The following is a 6,000-nucleotide window of genomic DNA, read 5'->3' on the forward strand; positions in this document are numbered from 1 at the left end:
TTTTCTTTCTCTCACTTCAGTATGGATAGTACTGATGTACGAATGAGGGAGACATTGGGAACACTGATCCCTTAAGCCAGACAACACACCCTCCCCAGGCCTCAATCAACAGGTTACGAACCATATACCTGTACTGTATTACTATCTGGTAACTATTGGTTATCCGAGAAAAGACAGGCTTCCACATTGGTCCTAAACAAAGAAGAGACAGTATGTGCAAGAAAGTGTATGGATGTAATCACAGCTAGAGGCACGGTAATTCTGTACGTCTGAACATGTTACCGCAGCACAGTTAATACCATACTGCCGTAACCTCCGAGCCTTCACAAATACCATACCTGAACGATGTCAGCAAGGCAGAACGGCTATCAAGATGCATATATGGCAGGTGTGTGTGTGTGTTTTCATATACTATACTGTATACAGGCAAGTTTGTTAACACTCGGTGATAATGATCCTGCTAAACTCCGACACTCGCCAGAGATGATCTTTGTCAAGCCATCAAAGCATCAGGTGACTGGAGGGCACTGTTTACACGTCACATCTCAAGTAAATTTAATGGTTTTCCTTCTCACGCCGTACAGTATTTCCCTTTATACGTTACAACTTTTAGTAAAATACCCAAGAAATCAACCCAATAGAGGGTGTAGCCTAAAACTTCTAAAACACAACTTTTCCAAACTATCTTGCCATTATAATTCCTCTGAAAGTGGACTTCCATTACTAAGACCATACCAAACCCAACAGGAGTCTAAACTAATGAAAATGGCTGCAATTCTCAACGTGAAGCTCGACGGTCGTTATAAACAAACAAATGCTGGGAAAAAAGGGTGTCACTTCTTTGCAACAATAAGCAACACAAACCGATGAGGCCTAACCTTACTTACCCAAAAAATAAACGTAACGTAGATTGACGCGCGGAATCATAATTAATTTACGCACATTAAGTTCGTTCATTTCAGTTTTTTATAGCTTTGAACGAATTTCAAACATGGCGAGTAAGAATATGTATTCTTTGGGCAAGTGAATTCATTTCATACTGTACTGTATATGTAAAACAACACAAAAAGTAAAATATCTAACAATACCATGGCAGTACATTCATCAAAATACCACTTCTCCCTAACTACTATCTACTGATTTATTGCTCCACTAACTACTGTATGTTTCAAGTCGAATGAAATCTGACTATCAAAAATATACCAGAAACTAATGACGTTATCCAAGTTAATCAAGAAACCCAACTCTCAGGCCAATATTTACCTATTTGTCTTTAAGGCATTTCATATGGTTTGCAGGGATTTAGAACAACGTACAGTAATAATAGTCCCTCACAAACACTGGGGAGAGCACGTGGTTTGTATCCGGAAAAAATACTTAGACAATATGAAGAATTGATAAAAACGATGCCGATTTGACACGACTCCATGCTCGGTCCTACACCGCCTCCTCACTTCTATTTTTGATTATCTTTCCAACAAACATTCTGACAAACTTTCGTCAATCATAGCCATAATAAATTTCAAAGCATGGTTATTCATAAAGACAAAGGCCAAGCTGCAAAGAATCCTCTAAAATCGATAAAAAAGACGCAAATAAAAGGCTTCCTCTAGTCTTCCGCTACGGAGCCGAGCTGCCATTGTCGTACAAGACCTGCGCTTTGTTTTGCTTCGTCATACAACTTTCATGGACAAAATAAATACTTCTACCCTTGTGAAACGGGACAGGAAAATACCAAACACAATGATGCTCCTCATATAAACAACTTACTAGTATTGTGACATTAATTTTGCCCGAAACGAAGAGGAGAGTTCCTTTGCCTTGCACAGCTCCGTATGAAAACACTCCCGACCATCAGCCAGCTGGGCTGCTGGGCCCTGTACCGCCTTCAACCCTACGTAAACAAAACTAGTCCTCTTCAATTTTTAGATGCTACTAATGATAACCACTCAATTTTGCCTCTATCTCTATATTAATTGGAATAATACTACGATTAATGTATTACTGATGAATTATTTGCATTATTAAGCATATATGAGTTTCATGTAACACATAGCTTTGACACTGAAAATCATGCATATGTTCTTTAAGAAGTATCAAATATCTTATAAACACTCGGAGTGTACATATCCTCCTCGTTAGTGAACTCTAACAAAGTAGTTTTAAGAAAAACATCATGAGGCAAACAGCTGATTGGTATATTCATCCGCGTAGGTCAGCATGGCCTTTGACCAGGTATAATTTTCGCGAAATAAAAACATCATAATATAAACAATGAAAAAGAATTATAGATATGTATTACAGCTAGTTACTTCCTTTTTTTTTAATTAAAGGATCTTGATACAATATGAGGAAACTCACTCATGATCTCACAAAAATTTTAAGAATTGCTTAACCTTTCCGGTATTGTTGTTTCTCCGTAAACAAAGGTTTGGTAGTTATCAAGTTTATATTTTTATCGCTGAATGTTGCTTACTTCGTTCTTATTATTGTAAACATAATAATTCCCCGCATTCAATATACTGAATGTTAATGGGTGGTATTAATAACAACAAGTGCATAGCGCTTATGACGACCATTCTCGCTGGCATAATTAATCCAAAAGTAGATAAGTTGCACACATCTCTCCCTGCCGTGTTTATCATAATAAATGTGTATACTGCCTCTATATCTGCTGGCCTTAAATTCCACAAAACTAATTCTTGAGGATAAAAATTAAAATATAAAATTTTAAATGTAATTTTCTATTTATAGATAAGTTATAACATTACTCTGCAGTATTTTGTAACACGCCTAATGTTATTTCATACTGTACCTGAAGAAGCATTCGACTGCAGGTAACAATAATAAATGCACCGGAAAAAGTTGTTGGTGACAAAATCATTTTATTAAATTGCAGTAACATCTTATGATAATATTAATCACTGTAAAACGATACCATGTTACAAATCTAACTACAGTTTACGTCACATTGACTGTTGTGTGAGAGTGGTGGTCGGCGATGAACACCGCAAGAAATGGAGGAAATGGCACAAGAGGGTGAAGCAAGACAAGTGTAGAAAGCAACAGGAAAGTACTGAACCAACAGTTAGAAATACCCCACACGTGCTAAGGTCACTACTAAGGTCATTCTAGACTAGAGGTAGGCAACAGGTCAGACTTGTATCCGACTCTTCATTTTCTTCACTCACTTGCGGCACTACAACAATCACTACAGAATTGGGCATGTTAGAGGCGCTACAGTATGAACTCATGACTGTAACCAAGGAATATGTACTGAAAAACTCCTGTATTTATCCATCTACATATTGGTCTGTCTAAATGTCCAGTCCTTACTTCAAGGTCATTACGCTTGGAGACGTGACCACTCGCCTCCACATCCCCACAGTAACAAGAAATTTATAATATTTTAGTGAATTCGTCATACAAGTTTACACTGATTCAGCCTGTGCACATACAGCGAAGGTACATGTGTAGTGTACAGGTACCTAGTACAGGTTTACAATGTACGTAGATAGTGAAGGTATACAATATACTTAGATTGTGCAGGTATATATTCACGACCTCAATTTGAGAGATGCAATTTTTTATTTTTTGTAGAATTCCCCCCAGAAGTCTTTGGAAGTTTTACAACTCAATCTGCACCGCCGTATTTTTAATCTTTTATCCGACCTCTTCGCCACTGATCAGCCGATTGGGTGGTTGGCCACGTCTCTGTTGCGTACTGTTGGCAACTACTGGGCCTGTACTGGCTCCTGAATGTTCTGAATGTATCTGATCCTGCTCTCTGGCAGATTGTTCCAAGAGTTCACAACTCTCACTCCAAAAAGTTTGCCCTCACAGTTTTCTGGACTTGTGGCTTCTTCAACCTTGAACTGTAACCCCTTGTAGGGCGAGTGTCCGCCAGCTCTAGGTATGGACACTCGACTGAGTAGTGCCCCCTGAGATGTTTATAAACTTCAATTAAGTTACCCTTTACCGCCTATAGTATCAGCTAAGTAGTTACAGGCGTTCTAATCTCTCTGGGTAATTGAGGTGCCGCAGTGCAGGCACCATTCTGGTGGCCCTCCTTTGGACATTTTCAATCACCTGACAGTCCCTAGCATATTTCGGGGACCAGACGGGGTGACAGTACCCCTAATGTGGAAGCACTTTACTCTTGAAGAGCGACTTTCTTATATATAATATACTATAGGACTAGGCGTCTGTCTGTCTGTCTGTTCTGGGCAGCTGAAACAGCACAATCGTTTTTCATCAAACTTAGTGGAAAAATCGCAAAAAAATCGTAGAGTGGAACAAACCTGGTCCCATGTCGATGGTTTCTTTAGGAAGGCATTAATTAACCATTTTATTTATGATGGAAAACGATGCAAGTCTACGGACTTGGCGCACCCTAATTAACAATGCAAGTCTACGGACTTGGTGCACCCTAATAAACAATGCAAGTCTACGGACTTGGTGCACCCTAATAAACAATGCAAGTCTACGGACTTGGTGCACCCTAATAAACGATGCAAGTCTACGGACTTGGTGCACCCTAATAAACGATGCAAGTCTACGGACTTGGTGCACCCTAATAAACAATGCAAGTCTACGGACTTGGTGCACCCTAATAAACAATGCAAGTCTACGGACTTGGTGCACCCTAATAAACAATGCAAGTCTACGGACTTGGCGCACCCTAATAAACAATGCAAGTCTACGGACTTGGTGCACCCTAATAAACGATGCAAGTCTACGGACTTGGCGCACCCTAATAAACAATGCAAGTCTACGGACTTGGCGCACCCTCATTCGCTGTACGCTAGCCAAGCACGAGCGTTCAAACTTTCACTGGGCACGAAGGTGTAATACCTTAGGTGCTTGACTCACCTTCTCACAATGGCCCGCGAACATTCGATCTCTGTTAATCCAATTAAACTAACAAAGATAAATGTACTACAACATAAATAAACTGTTTTGGAAATAACATACAAACAATATTATATCTTTAACCCACACGAAACCCAACCTAACGTACCCTAATTCTTAACTAAATTCAATGTAAAATAAATTAATTTAACATTTTAAATAAATATTGTTAAACTAACGTAACTGATTATAATGTAAGTTATTTTGAGTTAATACAAGCAACGGGAACCTAAATTAACTTAACCAAACTTAATGTAATCTAATTTTAACTAAAATCAATGTAAAATAAAACTTAATACAACATTTATCAACTGATCCTTGCTACTCTAACCAAACTGCATCTAATGAAAGTTATTACAAGTTACCACAAGCAGTTTGATCAGCATCGACCTAACTTTTGTTCCCCATCTGAAACCTTCTCAAATTTCCGAGGGTCCGGCTGTAATAATCTGGTTCCATGTTGTATAATGAATACTAGAAAAGGTACTGCAGTACGTATTATTGCATTTCTTGTCATCAACCGAATATCAGAATTTTTTCATCATAATTAATAGTTCAGACATTTCTAAGACACATTTCTTCTATGACGTTTCCCTCCCAAACGACCCAGAGCCGAGATATTTAAAGTCAGGTTCCGCAAGGCGGATGATAACGGGGAGGCAAGATTATGCAGGTCTGTTTTCAGCTATCAACCCCGACCCTGTATCTCTGTTATGGGTAAATTTAGAGAAAACTTTCATTGAAGAAAATGGTGTAATTGTTATTGTGCTCGCTTCGCAAGCGAGTAGACCCGAGTTCGATCCCCGGGAAGGGGAAGTAGTGGTGTTAGTAGTAGTAGGCCTAGTGAATCGGCTGCTTGTGCAATTAACCAGGCCGTTCACATATATTTATTATTTGGGTTTAAGTAACGAAACCCAAACGGTAGTTCCTTGTTTTATTATAAAAGGGTTGTATATATAATTCCTGAGTGTAGATCGACCGTAAGTCTCACTGTATAGGAGTGAATGAGAAAGGGACGGCGTTTATGTCTTATAAACGTTTGGTCACGTCCTTACTATATAAGTTGTTGTGAGCGACTGAAGAGTGAGG

The 6,000-nt window shown here is 38.9% G+C and overlaps 1 protein-coding gene across 2 annotated transcripts in view; it reads right to left on the reverse strand.

Annotated features, from left to right (window-relative positions):
- Positions 1–1,870, reverse strand: part of LOC121860491 (E3 ubiquitin-protein ligase TRIP12-like) — a 39,455-nt gene extending 37,585 nt beyond the window's left edge. For both annotated transcript variants that reach the window (XM_042357655.1, XM_042357654.1), the window contains exon 1: positions 1,771–1,870. The gene's annotated coding sequence lies outside the window, so the exon portion shown is untranslated. The remainder of the gene's footprint in view (positions 1–1,770) is intronic.
- Positions 1,871–6,000: the final 4,130 nt, after the last annotated feature.

Source organism: Homarus americanus, unplaced genomic scaffold (assembly GCF_018991925.1).
Source record: "Homarus americanus isolate GMGI-L3 unplaced genomic scaffold, GMGI_Hamer_2.0 scaffold22232, whole genome shotgun sequence".
Lineage (NCBI taxonomy): Eukaryota > Metazoa > Arthropoda > Malacostraca > Decapoda > Nephropidae > Homarus > Homarus americanus.